This window comes from Schistocerca cancellata, chromosome 1 (assembly GCF_023864275.1).
Source record: "Schistocerca cancellata isolate TAMUIC-IGC-003103 chromosome 1, iqSchCanc2.1, whole genome shotgun sequence".
Classification (NCBI taxonomy): domain Eukaryota; kingdom Metazoa; phylum Arthropoda; class Insecta; order Orthoptera; family Acrididae; genus Schistocerca; species Schistocerca cancellata.
Window position 1 is genome coordinate 792,711,553 of NC_064626.1, and position 27,812 is coordinate 792,739,364.

Genomic DNA, 27,812 nt, shown 5'->3' on the forward strand with positions numbered 1-27,812 from the left:
CAAGGCATAGAATGCTCATACATCCATGTGAAACTGCTAGGAAAGTCGTTCATTGGTATGATGTTTAACTCTCACATTATATTAGCACTTTCTTCAGTCTTTGTGAACCAGACGACTCATTATGCGCTTTGCTGTTTGTGGTAGAGTCGCAGTGATAATATCGAGTCTCGTCACTTGTGATGACTTTTTCCAGAAAAGAATTGCTTGCTTTTTTATTCCAATCAAGAGGTGGCAGGAATCTAAACGTCATTTATTTTTGTTTGAGATGCAAGGTGTGAGGGATAAACTTCCCCACATACTTTCCTCTTCTACTAAACATTCAAAAGAACATTATGAACTGCTAATTTACAGATGTTCAGTTAGTTGCTTCATTGCAATGTGTGACAATTACAATTTGCACAACAACAACAACAACAACAACAACACACAAGGGTCCCACACCCACTACTTAACACTGCATGCTAACAACTTATCAGTCAAATGCACTTCTGTTGTTTACGGTTGCTAGTTAAAGCTACCACTGTAGTTACTACAATGCCATCACTTATACGCCAGGAATGTGAAAACATAATTTATCCATTGCTGAGAAAGGATGGTTTAAAGTCAAACTATATGAAAAATTAAAATTTACTCTCATGTGAACTGAATGCGTGGAAACTGTTTGAAGTGAATCAAATAAATAAAGAATGCATTCTTATGATAAAATTGAGAACTTGCTTTGAAACATCTAGTTTCATTCAGATTTTGTGAGTCTTTTTACACCCGTGCTATTTCAATGTTCACCCGTGCTATTTCAATGTTTCAAACTTGTGCAAATCGATTCAAATTTTGTAAGAAAGTAGACAAATACACGTAAGTAATGGCCATCTTGTTTTGTGCAAGCTTTATCCGTGGTCCTAAGTTGCACACAAAATGCGTATAAAATCCAGTTTTACATGAATCACATCTGCTGACATGGTTTAAAGAAATACAAATGACGATAAAAAAACATGTTCTTGAGATAATTATTAGAAGCTTTTGCAAATATATTTCATCATTCAGGTTTTACATGCAAAAAAATTGCGCAACTAGACATGAAACTATGTTTTGTACAAATGCTCTGCATTTAAGTGCTGCATTTGGATACAATTAAAGAATCTGGTCATTATAGTTGGTTATCATTTCATTGTTTATACGTTAAGAACTTAATACCAAATCAGAATTATGCCCAGCAACATACAAAATGTTGTACTGTTCGAGCGACCATTTAAAGCTTTATCGATGAGCATGCAGAAAATTAAAGTAATTGTCAGAAAAATGGAAATCTTATTTCCAAGGCCCCCCCCCCATTTCTCGGGGTGTGGTGGGATGCTAAAACGATTTTTAATTTCTCGCGTGTGCGCGGGGGAGGGGGGGGTATGATTTTTTTCCCTGAGTGGACCATTTCTACCCTATACCCACCCCCTTACACGTATGGTGAGGGGTGTAAGCAAAAATTCACACAAATTTATATGCTTTTAGTGAGTGGGATTCATCTTCAACGGGAAGTATCAGAGTGGTTATGGCGTATCTATAATAGGAAATAGGCCAGAGAGAGAGTGCATGCATCCTAAACTTCAGTGACACATTGGATGACATGCACAGGTGCCGACTCCGTGGGGCCTGAGGGGACCAGAGCCCCCTCAAAAATTGTTTGGGGGGACAGAGCCCTCCCAATAATTTAAGAAAATTATTAGTTATATTATGCTTTGTAAAATCACAGCATTATGTTGGAATTCTTTATCTTCCTTGTTTGACAATAGTTACCTTTTAAAATACATTCAGTAATGAGTTAAAACGAATAATTATTATGGTAGTAAGCAGGTTAACTGAAAACCGAGTGGTGTGAATCGTGATAGTGTTAAGGTGCTGTGGGCACACTTAGAATTAGTTCCGGTGTGGGAACCTTCGGGTAAAGTCTGGCGCCGGCGGGCCAGTGCTGCAGCAGTGAAGACATCAAAAGGACTGGAGTAGAAGCTCCTTGAACCCTCCACCTTGCGGCTTCGAAACATTATTATGCCGTGGCTACATAAAGCCCACACTGCTGTCGCAGTCATTCAGTGTGGATCGTTTCATTCAGTGCATGCTGCAGACGTGTTTAGTGTTCCGACTTTAGTGTCTAGTGGACTATTTTATATGACTATATTTTATTCATTTACTTTATTCGCTTAGTGTATTCTGAATTAAGTTTGCAATGGATAAATTTGTTACCAAAAAGGCATGCCTGGAAGTTGTTGATACTGTAAGTCAACCTCCAACAATTATTGTGTCGTCAATTGCTTCGTCGTCTTCAAGCAAGAACCGTTCACAGCCGAAACGTAGACAATCTGGTAAGGGAAGATCATTTAAGAAGTCTCGGTTGATCAAATATACATGTCTAGAATATGAAGCTTCAATCAAGAAGGCTGAACATTTTTCTATTATGGTTGACGAAACAAGTGATTCTTCCATTCATGAACAAGTGTCATTTTGTAGTTGTACTATCAATGATTCCTTAAAGGAATCATCAACGAAGACTTTATTGAGTTATATAAGACCACCAACATTGAATCACAAACTCTGTTTAGTATTTTAGAAGATGTTTTTGCTCATCTTGATTTGTCAATGGATAACTTAAAAGGACAGTGGTATGATGGTGCCCCAAATATGAGAGGGAAGTTCAAAGGACTAAAAAAGTTACGTTTTGGATATACAACCAAAAGCACGGTATGTGCACTGCACTGCTCACAGTTCAGACTTGGCAGTCGCACACAGTCTCCGCCATCTTATGTCTATGAGGGCACTGTAAGGGAATCCAACAAAAGGATGAGACTTTTCAGAAACATACACTGTGAGAGTGCCAATGACCAAGCTGGTCTACGACACCTTTGCCCAACTCTATGGACTATGTGAGCTTCTAGTATCTTGAGAATATTGAAAAACTAGAGGTTTTTTTTTTTTTTTTTGAAACATTTTCTGCAGAGGACAGAACAGATGAAGGTTCCAAATGTGTAGGCTACCTTGAGTCAATGTTTCAATTCAAGATTTATTTCTTTTTACATATTTATTGCCATGCAATGAACCCAGTAGAGGATTTCAATGAAAAAGTTCAATGCTCCCATCTAAGTGTTGCTGATATGGAAAAAATATATGAGGGCTTGATTTGTCTATTGAATGGAAGGCATGATAGTTTTGAACACTTTTGGAAACTGTATTTAAAAGAAAAACCTTCACAAGCTGTTGATCCTGCGCTTCCTTGGAACCGAAGTATACCAAAGAAGCACAAAAACAACGAAGCCAACTCACCGCACACTTTCAAAACACCAAAGGAATACTACAACGCTATTTACATTGAAGTTCATGAAATGGTGCAATCTTGCATTACTGAGCAGTTTGCTTAAACTGGAGTCACACAGGTCATTGCAGTTTAACAAGAGTGCTTGCTTTTAGTAAACAGAGATTAAACAAATTTGGAAAAGTCAACTGAGTTTTTCATAAATGACCTAGAAAATTGAGAGACTGTGCTTACACTTGAATTTGTTAGCCGATATCACTAATAAAAAACAAATGGTCTTAAAAAAACATGCATGATGTAAGAAAGTACATTACAGAAGAGCCTGCAGTTGGAGAAATGTTATGTGAAGTAGTGAAGTGCATTAAGCTTCTCCAAGTAGTTCCAATTACAACAGCAACAGCAGAACGGTCATTTAGTGCCCTTAGACGTCTGAAGTCATATCTCCGGTCAACAATGGGAAGAAGCGATTCAACAACTTGGCTGTTTTTCATGCCCACCGAGACGTTTCGGATGACTTAGATATTCGACCAGTCATCAATGACTTCATATTCAGTAATCAAGTCACATGGTCAACATTTGCACCTTTCTAAAGGCACTCTAGCCATAATAACAGCATTTAGAGCAATATTAAAAATCTTTATAAAATAGAGAACTAAATACATACATAATGTTAAATTTTCAGTTTCAAAATATTAGTACTAGTTTAGTAATGTATTACTATATCAGTGTAGTATTAGTTATTCTCAAATACTTAAATATTTCTGGGATGCAAGACTCAATTAAAACCCACTGTTTACATACTTTTTGACTGAAAGTATTAGGCATACTGTATTAACTTTATTAACTGTATTAAAGCATTAACTTTGAGATATTGTTTTTATTTAATGAACCCTGAGCCTTATTCATAGTAAGCTTAAATTACCTATTTCACTTATTAATCAAAGTGCTATTACTGTGCAACAGCAATATTTTATGTTTTATTCTGTTAATGATAGTTTAGGATTTATTTAAATATAATTTCAGTCTTTTCAGAGCTATATACTCACTGCTCTGTAATAGTCTATAAGCATGATTACTGCTGTAAATTAAATTAGCTTTTTACGAAAATACCGTGTGTGTTCATGTTTTGTTTGTTTTTTCAAAGCCAAAAAAGTGTCAGGCTTGTCGAGTTTCCTGAAGTGTCAAGTCATCAAGAGTTCAGTTTTTGGAGTTATAATGTTGATCATATGACTCTAAAATGCTTAAGAAACTGTTTTTCATCTAAAATTTAAAAAATTTCCCGGGGCAAGATCCCCAATATTTTTTATAAGTTGGGGCCCCTAATGACATGATGGCATGTGCCATGTTACACGACATAACATCATGTTACTTTACTTGATATGATGCATTATATTATATGACAGGAGTACTAATACTAACAAATAAAAAAATGTGAATATATCAAGAAGTTTTGATTTACATATCTTTGAAGTTGCCACATAAATCGGAATGCTAGTTCCCATATTTTAAGTCCGTAACACTGCCCAGGACATATCTGCCTTTTTTGTGCTATGATAGGAGCATTTTTCATTCTGGTCCCACTATGTTTAAGTGGTAGACCAGCAATAAGCTGATAAAACTAATGGCTACTCTGAAGAAAATAATACTCTGCAAGTGGAGGAAAAAAAGGCAACAAATAAAGAGGCAAAAATGCATCAGACCAGCTTTTGATTGGAAAATTATTCTAGAAAACTGCAAAAGCTAGAGAACTAATCTTCATGTGCTGTGCATCGACTTCAAAAGTGAATGACTCGCTGCCTGATGGTCGGACAACAAAATACCTGGAAATCAATGGAGTAAGGAAAAAATTAGGAATGTTACAGAAAATACTGTGTAGCACTACAAGATTGAACTTTTGTTGGAAATAGGGAGTTACAGATTGTTCAACATCAAGAAAGCACTCATCTAAGGTGACTCACTTTCGTGACTCATTACGACTGATGATAACAATGGAAACATGTGGGCCAGAGATTGGCCTAACACTTGTGGAAAATCTCATCCACTATATGTGTATAGTTCATAGAACTGGAAGTCAAAATACAGTAACTGATCATTACAGCCCAGACATTCAGCATTGGCATCAATAAGGAATTCAGCCAGGAAAAATATGACCAAGTGGCACTAAAAACATAGAAGATTACAGAAATGGAAGGCATAGCAATGACAAATGGAGAAGCCATCAAGTGCTTCCAACTCTACAAATACATGGGCATTTTGCAACTGGACAAAATCACATTTGACCATGTGAAAACTGTTCAGCAAAGAATATGTCTAAAGGAGCAGAAAAATTTTCAAAATGCAAACTGAATGGTGGCAATAACACCAAAGCCATGAATATCTGGGCCATATAGGTACTCTGCAGTCATTGTGGACTGTACACAAGTGAAACTGTACAACTTAAAAAAAAAAAAAAAAAAATGAAACGCTTCATAATTAATCATGTCTTACATCTCTGCATGTGATAGGTTGTACATGTCCAGAGGCTTCTGGAAGTTGGGGAGACATTGGAATAAAAAAGAAAAACATGGAGTAGCACACTATATGAGACAGAGACCTCTGAGGGAACATCCTGATCAACAACTGAGTTGTTGCAAAGGTCACACAGACAGATTACAAGCAAAGCTGTGGCATGAATGATAAACTTATGTTAGAAATAATATCTTCAGTGCAAGAAAATCCAAAAGCCAGACTACTGTAGGAATCCCATTGATTGAACACTGGAGCACAACAGCCAAACATCAGAATCGGGGAGAAATGGGAACTGTAGGTTGCATACATTACTATTCCAAAAGACAGCAGAGCTGACGAATAAAAGATGAAAAAACTTATACCACGGGCAGCATCACAGCTGAGCAATATGACCTCTTGCTGCAATCTACTTATACTTTTTCAGTTATTCTTGGACTGATTTGTACACATATTCCCAATGGCTTTATATGGTGTTACATATTTGGAAATAGGCAGGCAGTAAACATGTTCTGTAGATATAGTAGGTGAATTGTCCACAGTCTGGAAAAAGCTAGAAGTTGTTTAGGCCAATGGTGACAGGCTTCAGCTTGCTGAATGAGCCTGTGGTGATGTTGGGACACATGTGGCAAAAGCTGGGGCACCTCAGCTGCTGCTGAAACCCCTGAAAGCCTCATTTTCACTGCAGCTTCTGAAAGCAAAGCACATGACAAATTGATCTTCACTGGAGGGTGAAGTGAATAGTAACAAAATCTTAAATACAGACTGTGATGGAATTCGAGACTTCCTAGGAGATAGAATCCGACACCTTCTTGAGGGAACAAAACATATGTAAAAGTAATTTCAGTAGTGCCTCAAGAAAGTGATATATGACTATTATTGAGATCCTCAATATATGTGAATGATCTAGTGGACAACGTCAAACACCATGACGTTGTTCAAGATGGTTCTGTTGTGTGTAGTAAGGTTGCAATGCCAGAAGACAGTACCAAAATGCAGGGATACCTGCAGATTCACAATTGGTGCAAGGACTGGCAGTTCATCCTAAACATAAATAAATGTAACATATTGCACAGAAGTAGGTAAAAAGAACAACTACTCTTTGATAAATCACTGGAACAGTAATAACTATAAAACATCTGATAGTACCTGTCCTTAGTGATCTAATGTGGTATGACCTCACAAAACCAGTATTACGAAAAGCAGATATCAGGCTGATATTTAGAGACATAATCCTATGACAATGTAAACCATTAATAAAATAATAGCCTAAAAACACTTGTTCAACACATTCTTGAATATTGTTCGGTCAGTCTTTGTCCCTCAACAATGTATCGGGTAGGAATAATAAGAAAGAAAGGCAGGGGGGAGAGAGGGGTGGACACGGACGGGTGGAGACAGAGGCCGGGGGGAGAGGATGGGTGGACAGGGAGACGGGGGAGGAGAGAGGGAGACGGGGGGAGAGACCGGGGGAGAGGGGGGAGACGGGGGAGAGGGGGGAGGCGGGGGGAGGGGGAGACGGGGGGGAGGCGGGGGGGAGACGGGGGGGAGACGGGGGGGAGACGGGGGGAGAGGGGGGAGACGGGGGGAGACGGGGGGAGAGGGGGGAGACGGGGGGAGAGGGGGGAGAGGGGGGAGACGGGGGGAGAGGGGGGGAGACGGGGGAGAGGGGGGAGACGGGGGAGAGGGGGGAGACGGGGGGGAGGGGGAGACGGGGGGAGAGGGAGACGGGGGGAGAGAGGGAGACGGGGGGAGAGAGGGAGACGGGGGGAGAGAGGGAGACGGGGGGAGAGAGGGAGACGGGGGGAGAGAGGGAGACGGGGGGAGAGAGGGAGACGGGGGGAGAGAGGGAGACGGGGGGAGAGAGGGAGACGGGGGGAGAGAGGGAGACGGGGGGAGAGAGGGAGACGGGGGGAGAGAGGGAGACGGGGGGAGAGAGGGAGACGGGGGGAGAGAGGGAGACGGGGGGAGAGAGGGAGACGGGGGAGAGAGGGAGACGGGGGGAGAGAGGGAGACGGGGGAGAGAGGGAGACGGGGGAGAGAGGGAGACGGGGGAGAGAGGGAGACGGGGGGAGAGAGGGAGACGGGGGGAGAGAGGGAGACGGGGGGAGAGAGGGAGACGGGGGGAGAGAGGGAGACGGGGGGAGAGAGGGAGACGGGGGGAGAGAGGGAGACGGGGGGAGAGAGGGAGACGGGGGGAGAGAGGGAGACGGGGGGAGAGAGGGAGGAGGGAGAGAAGGGAAGGCAAAGAGTTAGTGAACAGCGTTATATTTGCTCAGGGGGATCATTGTGTAATAGTGGTAGCATTACAGAGATCAGTAGTAAACTCTTAGTTGACACCACAAGGGTATTATTGTGTTGACATGGAAACGTTCACTGCTGAAATGTTGAGACCCTGTCTTCCAAGAAGAGATTTCCTACATTTCTTGGAAGATACTGTCTCAAAATTATACATATCAGTGGTAGCCAAACTTACGAAGCTTCTGAGCTACCACACTGTTTTTAAATGTATACCTTGATATTTCAGCTATGGAACATCATCAGGAGACAAACTGCCGTGTTAATAAGCTAGTCTGCTACAGACTGTAGATGCTATAGTATTTTTCTAAGTATAAAAACGAAATAATATGTACAATAAAACATAACTTCAAGCAGATATTCATTTTAGAAGCACAACAAAGTTGGAGACATATTTTAATAGCCCTTCACATTAGTAGAAGAGATGGAGAAGATGCATGTTAACATTGAGTGAATGTCTACAGAAAATGGTAATAAAAAAAGTTTCTAAACACAAAGGGGATGACATCCTGAAACAACACATGGAAAAGATGGGGAATCTGAAATTGTAACTCATTTACAAACTGCTCTTTTGGGAGTGTTTATTAATTGATTCCATCACTTTTGATATCTTTACTGCCAATATTTTCTCCAAGGTTTCTAGACATGGCTTCACCATGTCTTGTTATTTGCAATATTAGTGCTTTTGGTGCAAGGTTATAACATCATTTGCAAATTTTTTAACATACATATATAAGGAGACTGGAATGTTTTTAGCTTTTCATGAACTATTGTACAGGAATCACATTCTTATTCTTATTATTACTGTCATGTAAGAAAATCCGAAAATGTTTTCATCCATATTTACACTCAAAACACCACTATACAGTGTATACAGGAGGTAATATAATAACCTGTTTTTGTTTTTTTAGCACTCATACAAGTCTGCCTTCAGTATATTGATATGTCATGCCCACTGCTACTTCAATGAAACACCGATCTGTAATTCTATCTCAACTTATTATGCACTCCCAAATAAGTACTGATTTGTCTCCATATACTGTGGTTGGAATTATTGTACATATTTGGACTGTAAAGGTGGATCTGCTAGGTGTAAAGTTAAAACTTGAGGGAAATCTGCAAGCTAAATATTTTCATATAGAATAAATTATATGGCTTTTATTAAGAGCTGAGTAAACTTTGTTCTTATATTATTTGTTACTGTCTATAACAAAACAAAAACTGTTCAGTTCATCTTCAAATTTTTCATTCTTAGCATTTATGATTTTTGGAAAAACGTATGGAGCAATGGAAGAGCAATTCCTTAGAACAGATATCCCATCAGATAAACAAAAAAATGCAGCACTTTGATTAAAAATAAATTGTAACAAGTTATCAAGAACTTTCAGTTCATAGACCTGGTATGAATGTTTCCTTTGGGGGAGGAGGAGGCCGGAAAGAAATAAGGAAGTTATGGTAATATCAGTAGCTACTGTCTAAGTTTTAAATTAACAGTGTTGCAAGCTGATTTTGAAAGTGCATTTAAAGGAACATTTACTATATACTCTGTTTCAAACTGCAGAGTGTTAAAAACAGGTGTTGAATATTTTGAGAGACGGCAGTAAACATAAAATGAAACATCTCTTCTATTGAATACATGCTCATAGCTCTTAAGGTGTATATTTTAGAGCCCATGTTTATTAGAAATTTTCTTGTTTTGATGGTTACTACCACCTCCCAAAATAATATATTACAGTGCTAACATGAAAACAATTTCCTGCAAACTGTGGAAACTTGAGGGAGTGGGGTGAGGAGGAATGAAAACAACATCAACATCAACATCAACAACAACAACAACAACAACCACACACACACACACACACACACACACACACACACACACACACACACACACACACACACACACAGAGAGAGAGAGAGAGAGAGAGAGAGAGAGAGAGAGAGAGAGAGGAGGGAGGGGGGGGGTAGGTTTATATCCTACTGTCTACAACTAAAACACAAGTAATAACATAGCAAATCTAATGGGATATGTGAAAGGAATGTGTTTTTGGGGAAAAATGCTGCATTTTTAAATTTAATCAAAACAATGCTTACTTTATTGTAGATGGTGGTGGCAAGTTCCAGTAACTCAAAGAGCAAGTCAGGTGTAACTAAAATTCAGTCAATAAGAATACAAATAACTGCCTCTGAGAATAACACCAACTAATATTGTGTGACTTGTGTTCATATGACAGTAGACTGATCACTTTAACAGTGAAAGACAACTAAAAACAGCGAGATCCGAAGTCTCTCGATTCCAAAGTTACTCACAGAAGAAAGAGGGTCCGCTAAAAGTAGATGGATCCAGTCAGGGGAGTCAAACTATAAAACAAGGAAGTTAAAACACACTCAGTAAAAGGCATAAAAGGTTAGAGGACCAGTTCAACCACCTGTGAATCATCTGCTAACATTAAAATTAAGAAACACTACACTCAGCACGAAGGGTCAAAAGAGGGAACATTCCACCAATGTTTGGGATACTGTCAGTCTGGCTCCACAACCATATTGTGGGGATGGTTCGTTGCTTGTGGGGATGGTTCGTTGCATAGGCAACATAGGTGGAAACCATGGGTGAGCCTGGCATGACCAATGTGTAGATAGCATGCAGCAGTGGACTCCTTCCAAGAGGAGCAGAAGAAAGAGCACCAAAGCATAGTAGTCTCCTTGATTGTGCGGAGTTTATTACTGAGAGCAGTAGCACTCCAGATGTCATTCAACATTTGGGAAAAAGAAAGATCTGACATAGGCCTGCATATCCACAGCTGGAGTCATGAAAGGGAATGGAGGGTGAGTATCAGCTTATCCAGCCAAAAGGTCAGCCAGTTCATTCACTGATATCCACATGACTTGGGACCCAGAGAAAGACAACTGAGCAGGCAGCATGACCAAGGGATGAGAGAAGGTCATGGATAGCAGAGACCAAAGGATGACGAGAGTAGCTGGCTGCTCAATGAGTTGGTACATATTAAAATACTGTGGAGGGAGGCCTGAGTAATGAAATGGAGGGTCCTGTTAACAGCCAGCAGCTCTGCTTGAACACACTACATGATTCCGGCAATAAATTGTGTTCTAAGCCGGTAGGAGACACGAAAGCTTATGCCACTTTATCTATCACATTAGAACCATCAGTGTAGAAGATGGTTGCACCCTAGAACTCTGCAAGGATGGACTGTACAAGACTCCAGAAAACCATAGGGGTGACCGAGACCTTCGGAACCTGGAATAGGTTAGTCCTAACAAGTGGTCTACGCACCATCCAAGGGGGCTTGTTGAGAGGAAATACAAGTAGCGCATTTCAGTGAACGGAGATGGAGATCTTGACAGAGGGAAGTGAGACGCATTCCAACCAACAATCCCACCCGTGGGCAATGATCAGGAGACGACGTCCTTCGCTTGCAAAGAGAACAGAGTACATGGGATGGTCAGGGAATCTGCGAATGGCGATTGTGTAAAAAACCAAGAGTGGGCTTCATCGTATTTGTAGAGAGGAATCCCTGTTTCTGTGACACAATGGTGAACAGGATCAAGTATTTTCAGAGTGGAAGAAGCCACTGAGCCATAAACTTGACTTCCATAATCTAGTCTGGACAAGACCAGAGCATGGTAAAGATGGAGAAGAGTAGCATGGTCTGCACCCCAAGATGTGTGGGCCAGGAGGCAGAGAGCACTAAGCTTCCGCATGCATGTAGTCCTCAGGCAGCAAATATGGGGCAGCCACATCAGCTTTCCATAAAAAAGAAAAAGGGCCCAAGAAATGGGACTGTGCTGCAACATCTAGGAGCTGGTCCCCTAAATAAAGTTCTGGATCAGGGTGTACTACGAATTGAGGACAAAAATGCAAAACCCACGTTTTGGTGGGAGAAAATTGGAATCCCTGAGAGACAGCGCACGCAGAGGTCCATTGGATGGCACCTTAAAGCTGGCACAGAGCTAACACTACTGAGTGGGAGCTGCACCAGGTGCAAAAATCGTCAGCATACAACGCCGGGGTAACCTGAGGGCCAAAAGAGGTTACAAGCCCATTGATGGCTATGAGGAAGAGTGTGACACACACAATACAGAATCCTGTGGGATTCTCCTGAATTTGAGGGGTGCTAAGTGAAGAACCAACTGAACCCGGAAAACCTGGTGGAATAAAAATTCGTGAATAAAAATTGGAAGGGGACCGAGAAGGCACCAGTCATGGAGGGTAACTAAAATGTGATGACACCAATCTGTGTTATATGCTTTATGTAGGTCAAAGAAGACTGTGACAAGGTGCCAACAGTTAGTAAAAGTCTGTCTGATTGCAGCTTCCAAACTAAGTAAATGGTGAGTTGGAGATTGTCCTCCCTGGAAGCCACACTGATATGGGGACAAAAGGTCACGAGATTTGAGTACCCAACATATTAGAAGCTAACCATCCTCTCAAGCAGTTTACAAAGTACATTCGTCAGGCTAATTGGGCAATAGCTGTCGAGGGCTGCTGGGTTCTTCCCAGGCTTAAGGAAGGGGATAACTATACTGCCTCACCATTGTGAGGCAAAGGCACCTGTGAACCAAATGTAGTTGAAGACCCTGAGTAGATATTGCTTCTGCATAATGTCCAAGTGTTGGATCATCTTGTGGATGGAATCTGGGCCTGGGACGGTGTCAAGTGAAGAGATAAGAGGTAAGAGCCTGCAAGAAGTCCCGTTCAGTGATGGGTTCATTATAGGGTTCAGCTTGGTGAGGGCTGAAACAGAAGGGGCTCTATTCAACTCTATGTTTCTGCCAGAGTAAGATGGCAGGGTAGGAAGAGGATGCTGAAGCTGTCGCAAAGTGTGTCGCGGGGTGTTCTGCAAGGACCAATGGATCAGTCGCCAGAGCACCTTGTAGGATAACCCCTGGACAGTTGACTGTCACTGGCAGCCCAGAAGGCTACAGAGCTTGGACCAAACCTGCGATGAACAGCCATATGTCCCCAGGGAGAAAACATAGCACTCCCAGCATTCCTTTTTACTCTGCTTAGTAAGGTAATGAGCCTTAGCAAGAAGACACTTAAAAGTGAGGAAGTTGGTGTGGAGGGTGGTGGTTAAATCGCTGCAGCGCCTGTTGGCAGTCCTGGACAGTGACCGATACGTCCTTGGTCCACCACAATACTGGTCGATAGTGAGGGAGACCTGTGGATCAGGGGACAGCAGTGTCAGCAGTATGAAGAATAGTGGCAGAGGTGCCCTGCACGATCACATCAATGCAATTATCATTACTGGTTGACCAATGTAGGCAAGCCACTAGAGCAGAGGAGGAGATTGTGACATCGACAACAGTAAAGGTGCCGTGAGTGGGTAGGGGAACCGTCATTGAGGAGACACAAATCAAAGTCTGTAGCAAGTTGGTCAATTAGAAGATCCCCACCTGATGTAGTGGCATTCCCCCACGGGAGGGGTGGGGTGGGGGGGTAGATTGAAATCCCCAAGGAAGTGATACGGGTGTGGGAGTAGCTGTATTAAGGTAGACAGTTCAAAATAAGGAAGTGGCCTGCCTGGAGGGAGGGAGGGAGACATTGCAAACAGTGATTGCCAGAGTCATCTGCACTCCAACCACTATCGCTTCCAGGTTGGTATGAAGGGGGATCCAGTCACTAATGAAATCAGTGCGAACCAAAGTGCCGACCCCTTGAGATGCTACTCCGGGGCCGGCACAGTTTCAACAGAATGCCCAATAGCATGAAACATTAGAGAGTGGTCATCATGAAAGTGAGTTTCTTGAAGAGCAAGATAGAACAAATAGTAGGAGGAAACAAGCCGCTGTATTTCCGGGAGGTGGCGATAATATGTGTTGCAATTCCACTGGATTACTGTGTGATGAGAGTCCAGGTAAGAAAAAGAAACCAAATTGAGCTCACATCACTTGGTCGGTGGTAGTCACCAACGAGGATGTGGTGACATCCAGAAAAACTGGGTGTTATTCAGTACGAGGTGGAGGGGGCGAAGCCCTCTGGGAAGCCAGGGAAGCCTCGTCCTTTGACTTGCGCTGCTTCTTCTTCTTCTTCTTCTTCTTCTTCTTCTCCCTCGGAGGGAGGGAGGAGGTGTTATCAGTAAGGGAATAAGTGGCAGTGATGTCAGGATTGGAGAGAGAGCGAATGGATTTGGGACCTCTGAGTGCGGGTCTCTCCTCTGGCCAGAGGGTGCAAGCTTCCAGTCCTGAGAATACTGGGGAGGGGTGTTCCGAGATGGAGCCCCATCCCTAGCAGGAGCCAGATAAGAGGACCTTTCCCTGGTGACATGGAGGAGGAGGAGGAGGAGGAGTAGGAGTGGTTCCTGGAGGGGTAGGGATGGGAGCCACCAAGGGTGAAGAGAGGGAAGGGCAGCAGGATGGGAGTAAGTGTAAGGGGTGAGGAGGGGAAGGCGTAACTTAGGCAAAGGTAGAGGAGAGGTTTACAGGGTGAAGTCTGTCAAATTTCATCTGGGCCTCAAAGTAGCTGAGACGGTCAAAGGTCTTTATTTCCTGAATACTTTTTTCCTTCATGTACACTGGACACACTAGTTAGTGGGGAGAATGGCAACCGGAGCAGTTTACATAGTTAGGCGTTGAGGGTGCAAAGGCTCCCAGATGAAGAGGGCAGCTAGCAGTCACCACAGATGGGAGCGGCATTGCATCACAAGGATATGTGGCCAAACTTGAGGCAGTGGAAGCAATGCATGGGAGGTATAATGTGCAGTTTCATGTCGCTTCTGTACACCATTACCTTGACCTTCTCGTGCAGGGTATTCCCCTCAAATGTCACGATGAAAGTGTCAGTGTCAACATGATGGTCCTTAGGGCATTTCTGGACATGCTGATGAAACAAATGCCACATCATTCCTGATTACCCATAAGTTCATCATCAAACTCGAGCATAAGGACCCTATGGAAAATTACACCTGTGTCATACTGAGTGACTTGTGAGGAGCACACATTAGGAGTACGCATTAGGAGTGATTTAAAATGGAATGATCATATAAAGTTGATCGTCGGTAAAGCAGATACCAGTCTGAGATTCACTGGAAGAATCCTAAGGAAATGCAATCCGAAAACAAAGAAAGTAGGTTACAGTACGCTTGTTCGCCCACTGCTTGAATACTGCTCAGCAGTGTGGGATCCGTACCAGATAGGGTTGATAGAAGAGATAGAGAAGATCCAACGGAGAGCAGCGCGCTTCGTTACAGGATCATTTAGTAATCCTGAAAGCGTTACGGAGATGATAGATAAACTCCAGTGGTAGACTCTGCAGGAGAGATGCTCAGTATGGGCTTTTGTTAAAGTTTCAAGAACATACCTTCACCAAGGAGTCAAGCAGTATATCGCTCCCTCCTACATATATCTCGCGAAGAGACCATGAGGATAAAATCAGAGAGATTAGAGCCCACACAGAAGCATACTGACAATCCTCCTTTTCACAAACAATATGAGACTGGAATAGAAGGGAGAACCGATAGAGGTACTCAGGGTACCCTCCGCCACACACCATCAGGTGGCTTGCGGAGTATGGATGTAGATGTAGAGCAATAGCCATGGGGTTGTCTCCTAAATGGTCGCAGGCACACAGGGAGGCTGGCTGACTGGCAGAAGTTGTCTTTCTAAGGAGAAAGCCACATCTCATCTTGCTTAATGAATCAACTTCACCAAACTTGTCCTCGGTACGTTCCACAAAGAAAAGGGGTTTGGTGGTGGCAAAAGTCTCCCTGTCAGTCCTAGTACAGACCAGGAAACATGGAAAGGGTTTCGCCTCAAGCCGGCATGTCTGGCTCTCTTCCCAGGGCGTATCCCATGAAGGCATGGCTGGAAATGCAGAAACAGGAACTGAGACAGAACTACGTTAAGGAAGGGATCGACCACAGTAGAGCAGCCAGACAGTTCAACATATTTCATGTGCCAAATGTCTGCCCTGGTACCACCCCCACTCTGAACAGGGGCTCACCTTGTGGGTGCCACCCAACCACAGCAATTGCGGCCTGGCAGGACGGTTGTTGCCAGGAGTTCCGATGCCCTGAAAAGATGGGCAACCAATTGTAGGCTTGCTCAAGGCATTCGCAGCACAGGCGCCAGCAGCGTGATACCTGTGGTATCACGGAGTTCAGCCAGATGGATACATAAAGCCCCACCGCACGGACTGGCTACCAAGCAGGTGACCTAGCAAGGAGGCGAAAGGGCTTTGGCGGGGAGAGAAGGGAAGGGGGAAAAGGGAGAAGGAGACGAAGAGGAGGTGGAGAGGAATCCACGTCAAAGACGCTAGGGAGGGAGTTCTTCCCCATCTGGCTCACATGACAGATTTCAAATTTGGAAATGGAGGTCAAACCCCTGAGGGGGACCAAAAAAGAAAAGCCAGAGAGGAGGAGGAAAAGCAACCAGCCAAAACTGCAAGACAAAATTAAGTCATGAGGATAGCTGGGCTGACATAAAGAACAACACCAAGAGAAGGAAAGGAAAGGACAATGGGAAAGGAAGGACAGGGAAAGCAGCCTGGAAAAGAATAAAGGCTGCAGTAGCTCAGGGACCCGTGCACGCCACACACGTACCCCACAAAAGAGCTGTTGGCCCCTGGGACAAATTTTGAGATCTCAAGGGTTAGTAAAGACATAAGTTAACAAAAAAATGTAAGGACTTTTGTATTTCTAAATAAGTGAGCAAAAATCTTAAGCACTAACATCAACATCTTTTGGAATGAACTATTTTGAGACGGAGAAAGGCAAGCCAAATGGTATGTATGTGTTTCATTAAGACAACTGATGTTATTTTATTTCAATAAAATGAAACACATTTGGTGACAAAAATACAATTTCATTGGAGTAGCAAGACCGATTTACAACATCATCACTGATCCATAACCTCAGAAAAATGTAGGCCTCTTGAAAGAAGTGCATAAGACAGGGAAGAGTTGTGTAAACGAACACTATAGGTGACTGCCAATAAATGTTGGTTCTACTATGTTTGTTATTGTCTGTTATTGCCCACTGTGTTATGTCCATTATTTTACAGGTATTGTGTGGCTTTTCTTTCACGAAATACGTGAGTACGTAGCATACAAGCTGTTAGTGACTGCGACAAGTTTCTTCCTCTTATCATCCATACTTTCTAATATATAAACTACTTTAAAAGTGTCAAAATGTGCTAGAATAAATAAAATATCTATAAAATGACGCACTGTACAATGTTTCTTGCAATTCTCGAAGTCCACTGTCAGTGGCCTCTGGTCCGCCAAGGAGTACCGCAGCCCTGAGTCCATGGATAAACCATGAAAATCTGCCGCATTATGCCACACACAAACAGACCTGGCCTGCACGCAGATCTGTGAGAGTAGAACCGACGGGCAGGGCCTGCACATTAGTGAGAAATGATGGGCTTCAGATTGGGAGGCCTGATCTGTTAGCCAGGCCTGATTTGATGGCCAGGAGTTTTGGCCCATCATGGAAGCCCACTGTTATGGCCAGCTATTTACGTGTCACTGACATCATGTTGACAAAATGAGACTGTAGTGATCAATCCATGCAACAGATAACTTGCGTGAGTACTCTGAAAATCAATAATAATGAGGACAGGTAGCAACTCACTGTAAAGATGATCACCGAGCTGCAGACAGGCACATAGAAAAGACGATTACACTCTCACACATTCACACAATCATTCAGACACAACTAATGCACACATAACAGCTGTCTCTGGCTGCTGTGTCAACAGTCTCTGAGAATCAGATCTAAACAAACCACTCCTCATGGCTCCCTGCCTCTCGTCAGCAGCTGCTGGGCTAGCAGCAAGAAGTGGTGGCAGCACTGACTGCAAGCTGATGGGAGTGGTATAAAGGGAAGAAGCAGTAAGAATGAGGGAGTAGGCAAGTGGATCACATACTCAGCTGTGCCCAGACAGTGACGATGCACGGCATATCAGTAGGATTTCATAAATGACTCAGAAATGAGGTCAAACACACCTACTTAATTTGTTTGCTATCTCACACTATAGGGCCACAACCATTGGGTTAATGACACCCTGGAATAATGACACTCTTTATGCTACTTGAAGAACAACCTACTAGTTTGATCTGAAATCTGTAACACCAGTCTACATCCTGCTTGCCCAACATCAAGCATGTGATATTCAAGCTGGTGCTAAGGATTCACAATCAGGAACACAATTGCTCCTATCTGTGTGCATGCGTGTGTGTGTGTGTGTGTGTGTGTGTGTGTGTGTGTGTGTGTGTGTGTGTGTGTGTTTTTTTTGTGGGGGAAGGTGAGCTGTGATGCATCCACTCACTTGAAAATGAAATTTTGATAAAATTGCTGATGTGAGATACTGATATCAAACATAAGTACAACTTTCCACACATTAAAAATTCTGGTAATGCACGAAACTGGCTGCACTCAGCAACTGTTATGAAATTTATAAATGATAGAGCACAGCAATCACCCCCCCCCCCCTTTTTTTTCTTTGCAGGTTTTATTACGCAAATCCAGATTTTGGCTAGTGCCTAGCCTTTATCAAAGCACTATTTTTTAATCTTGATGCATGTTAGCTCCCTGTTGTTCGGGCTTCAGTCATAGTTCTTTGAACCTAAAAATTAGACCGCTGAAATGGGACAAAGCTTTGTCTTCCTAAGCAATGCAACCACTACACTTGCATTTTGTGCTTCATGTTGGGCATCTACATAAATAACTATAGTAATCTTAGCTCTCAAAAAAACTGTTAAAGATAGTGTTTGCTATGGAGTGGAACTGTGTTGTAATCACTCATTTCACTATCAGCAAACACAAACAAAACAACACAGCATTCGTAATGCATACGAAAGCCATGATGCTAACAGTAACATCTTATTTACAGGATTGGTAGTGACTGCAGACAAAACACTAGTGGCCTGTCAAACAACTCAGCCCGAGCTAGTAGGGCAAATTTACTGATAGTAAATATTAATTACACAGTTGAGTCATCACTTTAAAAATGTGAAGATGAAAATACCGCCCCAGACAAATAAGGGTGCTTTACTGCCCTGTTACAAACTGAAAATGCATGGCACAGGAAATGGGAGCTGGTGTGATAGGTCTAACTGAAAGACAAAACTACCCCAATCTTTGGCTTTTAGCTTGTTCTTGTAAATGCATCGAACTGAACTCTCATATCGACAAACTTTTAACTTGTAAGAGACTTGTAAAATTTCAGTATGGCCGATGTAGGAAAGTTTTAAACCAATATTTTCTTTTAATATTGGACTTCACAGGAACAAAATAGCAACCAAACATTTTCTCCTGAAATTTCCCGTCCCAATAACCTTTTGTGTTTCACTACTACAATAGACGTAAAAAAACTGGACAGGTGTGAGCAGGACTCAATACAAACTTAATTATATATACAGATGATGATAATAATCTTTCTACTGGACACCACTCCAGTGACTTGCGTGTTCCTAACTTGCCCCACTTGCAGACATTTGTCTGCTTGTGTCTGTGTATGTGTGGATGGATATATGTGTGTGTGTGTGCGAGTGTATACCTGTCCTTTTTTCCCCCTAAGGTAAGTCTTTCCGCTCCCGGGATTGGAATGACTCCTCACCCTCTCCCTTAAAACCCATATCCTTTTGTCTTTCCTTCTCCTTCCCTCTTTCCTGACGAGGCAACCATTGGTTGCGAAAGCTAGAATTTTGTGTGTATGTTTGCGTTCGTTTGTGTGTCTGTCGACCTGCCAGCGCTTTCGTTTGGTAAGTCACATCATCTTTGTTTTTAGGTATATTATTCCTTCATGGATTGTTTCCTTCTATTATATATATATATATATATATATATATATATATATATATATATATATATATATATATATATACCTAAAAACAAAGATGATGTGACTTACCAAATGAAAGTGCTGGCAGGTCGACAGACACACAAACGAACACAAACATACACACAAAATTCAAGCTTTCGCAACAAACTGTTGCCTCATCAGGAAAGAGGGAAGGAGAGGGAAAGACGAAAGGATGTGGGTTTTAAGGGAGAGGGTAAGGAGTCATTCCAGTCCCGGGAGCGGAAAGACTTACCTTATGGGGAAAAAAGGACGGGTATACACTAGCACACACACACATATCCATCCACACATATACAGACACAAGCAGACATATTTGTGTCTGTATATGTGTGGATGGATATGTGTGTGTGTGCTAGTGTATACCCGTCCTTTTTTCCCCATAAGGTAAGTCTTTCCGCTCCCGGGACTGGAATGACTCCTTACCCTCTCCCTTAAAACCCACATCCTTTCGTCTTTCCCTCTCCTTCCCTCTTTCCTGATGAGGCAACAGTTTGTTGCGAAAGCTTGAATTTTGTGTGTATGTTTGTGTTCGTTTGTGTGTCTGTCGACCTGCCAGCACTTTCATTTGGTAAGTCACATCATCTTTGTTTTTAGGTATATTTTTCCTTCATGGAATGTTTCCTTCTATTATATATATATATATATATATATATATATATATATAATAGAGGGAAACATTCCACGTGGGAAAAATATATTTAAAAAGAAAGATGATGAGACTTACCCAACAAAAGCGCTGGCAGGTCGATAGACACACAACTAAACAAAAACATACACACAAAACTCTAGCTTTCGCAACCAACGGTTGCCTCGTCAGGAAAGAGGGAAGGAGAAGGAAAGACAAAAGGATATGGGTTTTAAGGGAGAGGGTAAGGAGTCATTCCAATCCCGGGAGCGGAAAGACTTACCTTAGGGGGAAAAAAGGACAGGTATACACTCGCACACACACACATATCCATCCATACACACAAGACACAAGCAGACATTTTCCGAAGTCTGCTTGTGTCTTGTGTGTATGGATGGATATGTGTGTGTGTGCGAGTGTATACCTGTCCTTTTTTCCCCCTAAGGTAAGTCTTTCCGCTCCCGGGATTGGAATGACTCCTTACCCTCTCCCTTAAAACCCATATCCTTTTGTCTTTCCTTCTCCTTCCCTCTTTCCTGACGAGGCAACCGTTGGTTGCGAAAGCTAGAGTTTTGTGTGTATGTTTTTGTTTAGTTGTGTGTCTATCGACCTGCCAGCGCTTTTGTTGGGTAAGTCTCATCATCTTTCTTTTTAAATATATATATATATATATATATATATATATAGCTCGTTCATACAAAAGGTTTGTATTTGACATTTGAGAATTAATGATATTCATCGATATATTGCGTAGTTGTTAATCAGAAGGGAACTTCCGAAAGACTGGATACGAACCTGCATTTAATAATCCAAGAGCTCCATTACTTCTTCGGAAGGTTAAACTTCATCAAAGCCAAATATCCACTTGATAAGAGGTTTCCCGACTGATTATACAACGCTCCCAAAAATTACGAGGCATTTTATTTGTACAGATTACCAGACTGCCGCAAAGCATGAGCCTCCAGTGCAGAAGAATCATCGCCTGATATCATTCTAACAAGTATTTCTGAATCATTTTGAGTGAATGAGCAATGACGGTGTTTCATATTATGAATGACTGATTGCTCTAACAAATTGAGAGCTACATAAATCACGTAGATAGGAGGAAAAATTACAACAGAAAAAACTAAATCAGAATGGCTGGAAGTCGGTTTGAACGATCATCCTCCTGAATGTGAGTCCAGTGCACTAACCAATGTACTACCTTGGTCGGTTTTTGATAAAGCAGAGAGCCCAGTTCTGCAGTGCACTTCTCATACGTGGCAGCAAGAGATGCAGTATTCTGTGCCAACAGAAGATGTGAAGGCATATCCTACATGTTTGGCAGATTTAGAGCCATTGGCATACAACACAATAGCATCCCAAAACTATCATCGGAGCAGACAGAACAAAAAATGGAACACCATCGGAGCAAATGGTCCAAATGGCTCTGAGCACTATGGGACTTAACATCTGTGGTCACCAGTCCCCTAGAACTTACAACTATGTAAACCTAACTAACTTAAGGACATTACACACATCCATGCCCAAGGCAGGATGCGAACCTGCGACAGTAGCGGTCACGCAGTTGCAGACCGAAGCGCCTAGAACCGCACGGCCACACCGGCCGGCACCATCGGAGCAATGGAGGCTTTTGGATTCCAAAAGAGATTCAGCTGAATCCAGGGCTGAGGAACTAGTTGGGAGGGGGATGTTCGGGAGAGAGTGTAGGGAACAGGAAAAAGAGGCAAGATGGAAACTGCAATAGAGAGAAGCAAAGCAAAGCAAAGCTCAATCGGTAAAACCATACGAGGGCGAGCAGTCGCCACGCGACAACCCGCAGCCGTGAAAAGAATAAAATATGAGGCAACATCAGGGAGAGAGCAGATAGCGATGGCATAGGATACCAGGAGCTGGGACCACTAAACTGAAAGAGGAGAGGCGGATCCAAGCATCAACCAGACGACTATCGACAGAACTACCATACAAGGCACTGGTGGCCAAAAGACATCATAATGGTGGACCATGTCCACGAGAAGCAGTGTGTACAGGGCAGCCAAGCCATAAACTTGACACCCATAATACAGATGTGACAGAACTAAGGCCCAATGAAGGTGGAGAAAAGTCAAATGATCCAAGCCCCAAGAGATGTGCACAAGGTGGCAAAGGACTAAGAGTTGACAGAAACAGCTAATCTTCAGAAGGGGATATGGGGCAACTAAGCAAGCTTGTTGTCAAAAAGAAGATACAAGAAACTGAAATGGAGGACCAAGGTCAGTCATTTGGCAGTGAGGTAGAGCTCTGGATTGGGACGGACCCTAGTGCCCCAAATGGCATCCAGGAGCTGTTGCTCTGCAGAGGCCACTGAGTGCAAACTATTCCAGATACAGAAATCCTGGAGCTGTAGCCCTGCAGATGCCATTGAGTGGGAAGTAGTCCAGATACGGCAATGTACAGAGCAGGGATGATCGACGGTTCGATGGAGGCCCCATGTCCATTAATAGCAATGAGGAAAAGAAAGACACTCAATATGGAACCCTCTGGAATGCCATTCTCCTGGGTTCACAGAAAGCAGAGAACATGCCAACACGAAGTCACAGAACAACCAGTGTGACGAACTGGCAAATTAAAATCAAGAGGGGGGGGGGGGGGGGGGGCACCAAAGACCACACTAATGAAGTGGAGGAAAGATGTGATGGCAACAAGCCATGTCTTAGTCCTTACAAAGATCAAAGAAAACTGCAGCAGATGGCGGCACTGAGAAAAGATGTGCCAAACTGCAGTTTCAAACTGTACTAAATGATCAATTTGAGATTGTCCCTCCTGAAAGATGCGCTGGTAGGGAGACAAAAGGTTCAGAGATTCAAGGGCCCAACATAGCCGATAAATCATCATCTGTTCAAATAACTTGCAGTGTTGGGTTTGCTGATCTGGGGGAGCAGATAAAACAGCAAGACCATTGATCCCATTGGATTAGGGAAGGAAGTGGGCTGTGCCCTTTTGAAGGAACCATCCTGGCATTTGCCTGAAGCGATTTAGGGAAATCACAGAAAACCTAAATCAGGATGGGTGGACGCAGGTTTGAACCGTCATCCTCCTGAATGCGAGTCCATAAATCCAGTGCGCTAACCACTGTGCTACTTCGCTCGGTTGTTGGTCAGACTGACTGGCCAATAATTATTGAGGGACAAAAGGTCATTACCGGGCTTATGGACAGAAATCATGATGCTGTCCCTCCACTGAGAGGAAAAAAAACCTTGGAGCCAAACACGGTTTAACATCTACACAGGAGACGTCTTCGTGTATGACAGATTGAAGCAAGTGGTTTGGGATGGAATCAAGGCCAAGAGCTGAATCGTGGGAAGAGGAGAGGACCAGCCTGCTGTTCAGTAAAAGGTTCATTGCAGGATTCTGCCTGACAAGGGGTAAAACATAAGTGGGTAGCTTCAGTCTGCTGTTTCTGGAGGAGGAATTCAGCTGGGTAGGAGGTAACTCAGATGTCATCGCAAATTTGGTCACAGAGTGTTCTGCAAGAACCAATGGATCCATACTGATACCACCTAGGAGGGCAAAGCCCGAGGAGGAAGAAGGCCATTGGCAACCTTGAGTGTGCAGAGTGTAGCCCACACCTGTGACGAAGGAAGAGAAGAACCTAGTAAGGAGACTAAACATTCCCAACACCCTGTTTGATTGATTGATTAGATAACAGGCTTTAGTTTGAAGACATTTAAAGGTAATAACATTGGCAGAGGTCTGGTGCTTCTTAAGGAATTGCAAGGCTCGACAGTGATCACAGATAGTGATGGTGATGGCAGTGGCCACACTCCATCATGGGACCAACCGGTGACCAAAGTGCCCACTGAGCGGGGGGACAGCAGTGCAGGAGGTGTGAATAATCATACTGGGACTGGGCATGTAACGGACAACTTCATCAATACAACCTGACAAAGAGGCGGGTAAACAGGTCGTGGAACAAATATAGAGGCCAATCAGTACAATGGAAAGCCCAGTGGGGTAACCTGCCCACTGGGAGGTGGAAAGGGAATGAGAGAATCAGCATGAAATGGTCACTATTGCAGAGGTCATCATGCGGCAACCAGTGTAATGAAGTGAGAAGGCTAGGAGATGTGAATAAAACACTGATGGCAGAGAAAGTGCCACAAGTGGCATTACAATGGGTTCATTATGAAGGCACAGGTTGTGGTCCACAAGAAACTGATCTATGAGAAGACCCAAACTAGACAATAAAGCACTGCTCCAGAAGAGCTAATGGGCATTAAAATCCCCAAGGAGGAGAAAGGGAGGGGGGGGGGGGGGGGAGTTGCTGAAGGAGGGATGTGGGCATATGGGCATAGGAGGACTGTTTGCCGTGAAGCCTCCAGTCTGTGAGATGCTGGGGGTGGGGGGTTGGAGGAGCCTCAGGAGGGGGGTCCATCACTAACAGGCGATTAAGAATGGGGACACTCCTCCAGTCAGGTAAGGGGAGTGGCACCTGGAGGGCATGGCATGGGAACTGCAGGGGAAGGTGAGAGGAGAGTGAGACAGACAGGGATAAGGATGAGGGAAGAGACGAAAGGATGTAACAGAGGCAAAATTAGATGCCATAGAAACAGGATGAAGAAAGTCACATTTCTGATGAGCCTCACTGTAGGATAAACAACCAAGAGACTTACACTCCAGTACTTCATTTTTGTTCGTATCAACCAGACCTGGCGAGTGTGAAGAACGACAGTTGCGTCAATTAATGCACATGACCGGTGGAACATAGCGGCTTCCCTCATGGAGTGGGTGTCCCTACTCATCAAATGGAGGGTCCGCTGTACAGCAAAAAGACATGCACCCAAAAGGTAAATGCGCGCGTGCGCGCGTGAACACCAGCACCCGCATGTGGGACAGTGGAGTGTGGAGGACAGTAGTTTACCTTAGGTTGAGGCTGGGATATTTTCAGGAACGGAGAATGACTCGTAAGGGTAACTCCCATCTACACAATACAGAAAAGTTGGTGGTGGAGGGGAGGATCCAAATGACTTGGATGTGAAGCAGCCACTGAAATCAAGCATGTTATGTTCAGTTGTACATTGTATCACAGGGTGGTCTACTTTGCTCTTGGCCACAGCTTGGTGGTGGCTGTTCATCGTGGTGGACAGTTGGTCATACCAATTTAAAAATCTGTGCAATGATTGTTGCAGAGCTGGTAAATGACATGACTGCTTTCACAGATGGCCTGGCCCCTGGTGGGGTAGGGTAAACCTATAACAGGAAGAGCTCGGTGGGTGGATTGGGCAGGTCTTCCACAGGGGTATGTCCCTAGAGGCAAGGAACTGTGATTGGTATTGGCATAGGGATGGACTAGGGTATTATGGAGTTTGGGTGGGTGATGGAATACCACATTGGGAGTGGTAGGAAGGATCTAGGGTAGGATATCCCTCACTTCTGAGCATGATGTTAGGTAATCAAAGTGCTGATGAAGAACGTGGTTCAGTTCCTGTACTTATGATATGGGATCACTCTGGCAGAACTTATAAGTGGAGGAGTCTGGTTTGGGTTCACTGATGACATCTTCACGATCTGGACTAGGGGCCAAACCATCCTATCTTCGTTCCTTTGCAACCTCAATACCTTCTCTCCCATCCACTTCACCTGGCCCCCCTCATCCCAGCATGCTATCTTCCTGGATGATGACTACATCCTCTCTGATGGCTCTGTCCACATTAAACCTAATAACCAACAGTATCTGAATTTTAACAGCTGTTACCCTTCCACACCAAAAAATCCCTCTCATACAGACTGTTAACCTGGCGATGGTGTATCTACAGTGACAAGAACTGCCCATTAAACTGAGGGTCTCACGAATGCCTTCACAGACAGGACTATTCCTCAGACCAGGTCTGTGGACAGATCTCTCATGCCATTCCTCCTCACACCCCCAAGAACCAAGCACATAGGAGTGTCCCCTTTGTCACCCAATAATGCCCTGGACTGGAACAACTGAAACACATTCTTCGCCAGGGCTTTGATTGCTTATCACCAACCTCCACAACATCCTAGTCCAACCTATGCCACTTCAAATCCCAACCCATTGCCGCAAGAATAAAATCCCTGTGGAAGACCCAGGTGCAAGACCTGCCCAATCCACTCACCTAGAACTTCCTATTCCAGTCCTGTCACATGCTTATTCCACCCCATCAGTGGCTGGGCCACCTGTGAAAGCAGCCACATCATATAGCAAGTCTGCAGCAATCATTCCACAGCTTTCTATATTGGTATGACTACCAACCAGAAGTCCATCAGAATGAATGGCCACCGCCATACTGTGACCAAAGAGAAAAGTAAACCATCCTGAGGCATAACATGCAGCTAAACGTAACATGCTTTATTTCAATGGCTGCTTTACTGCCCTGGATCATCCCCTCCACCACCAGCTTTCCTGCAATTCGCAAAAGAGAGTTGTCCTTACAAGACATTCTCTGCTCCTGAAATTATCCCAGCTTCAACTTAAGGCAACATACTATCCCCGTATCTTCCACCCAAAAGTTTCCAACCCTCTGTCCTATCACTGCCTATGTATTCTTGCCTCCCATCCATTTTGTATGCCGCCATCTGCCAACGCCAACGCACTCGCCCATCACCTCCCCCACCCCCCTCCATCTCCCTGCCTCACAACCACCCACCACTTTGCCTATTGGCAGTCTAGTCCCTGCAGACACTGCCAGACAGTGCTCTTATGCTCTTCTCTCCCCTCATCCGTACACTGCTATCCCTCCCCCTTCCCTGCCCCCTCTTTATTGCTGCTTCCATTGAAGGCCGCTGCTGCTAAAAGCAGCTGTCGTGTCATCTTTACAGTACGTTAACAATCTATCTTTCCCTTACACTGTTGATGTATCAACCTGGAGTTTCCATGGTTTGACTTCAAAACTTAAATTTTTCACACCGCCAAGTACTGTATGTGACAAATTTAATCTTTATACCACGAGAAAAAGGAGTGTTAATGGTCTGACAGACAGACAAATGGTTCGTGAAGTGATCCTATAAGGGTTCTGTTTTTACCGGCTGAGGTACAGAACCATAAAAAATAAACTATGCTAGCCTACAGCCTCAACTTTGTGCTGACTATGGAGTCAGAATGTGCCGCCCAAAAAACAGCTAGCACTGAGGAAAATATGCCTTTAATCCTTGATTCCTGGAAATGTAATTCACAATGATATTTTAATGAGAGTCAGAGGAACTATAAGCAAGCAAATAAGCAGCCAAGAACAGTGGATTTCTCTCTCTGAATAATACCTTAGAAAT

At 43.5% G+C, this 27,812-nt stretch overlaps 1 protein-coding gene across 8 annotated transcripts in view; it reads right to left on the reverse strand.

The window, feature by feature from the left end:
• Positions 1–27,812, reverse strand: part of LOC126187649 (longitudinals lacking protein, isoforms H/M/V-like) — a 166,523-nt gene that overhangs the window by 57,572 nt on the left and 81,139 nt on the right. The window lies entirely within an intron of this gene.